This window comes from Etheostoma spectabile, unplaced genomic scaffold (assembly GCF_008692095.1).
Source record: "Etheostoma spectabile isolate EspeVRDwgs_2016 unplaced genomic scaffold, UIUC_Espe_1.0 scaffold437, whole genome shotgun sequence".
Lineage (NCBI taxonomy): Eukaryota > Metazoa > Chordata > Actinopteri > Perciformes > Percidae > Etheostoma > Etheostoma spectabile.
This window is the reverse complement of record NW_022605609.1, coordinates 185,229-185,745: the sequence shown is the minus strand read 5'-3', so window position 1 is coordinate 185,745 and position 517 is coordinate 185,229. Positions and strand designations below refer to the sequence as shown.

The following is a 517-nucleotide window of genomic DNA, read 5'->3' as shown; positions in this document are numbered from 1 at the left end:
TGTTATGTTGTTGTGGTTTATAACGGATATTTATAAAGTCTATTTGCTCTTTCATAGTTTCATATTCTCATTTGACATTATTGTTTACCTTTCTTTATGTAACTGTTGTTTCTGTCCTAAATAACAACTTACCTTATCTTATATTTCAGTCACTTTGCTGCAGATCAGATCCGACCAACTGAGCAAGAACTACAGTCAGTTACAGGATGAAGTAAAGCAGCTGAAGAACAGAAATAAAGGTAAGAAGTTTAAAACCAGTAAACTCCTGTATTATACACATTAACATCATAGACCTTGATTGTGTAGGTACGTAAACTGTTTCAACTCCAAGTCTGAAATCTGTCTTTAAAATTTCTTCTTAAAGTCTGTCCTGATGGATGGACGGGATTTGGATGCAGTTGTTACTTTAAATCTAAAGAAAAGCAGGATTGGGGGGACAGCAGAGAGAAGTGTGAGAACATAGGAGCATATCTGGTCGTCATTAACAACGAAGAGGAACAGGTGAGTGTGTTTGTTT

The 517-nt window shown here is 35.6% G+C and overlaps 1 pseudogene; it reads left to right on the top strand.

Moving 5' to 3' along the window:
- The window catches only part of LOC116686689 (CD209 antigen-like protein E), a 93,821-nt pseudogene that overhangs the window by 74,623 nt on the left and 18,681 nt on the right, over positions 1 to 517 (top strand).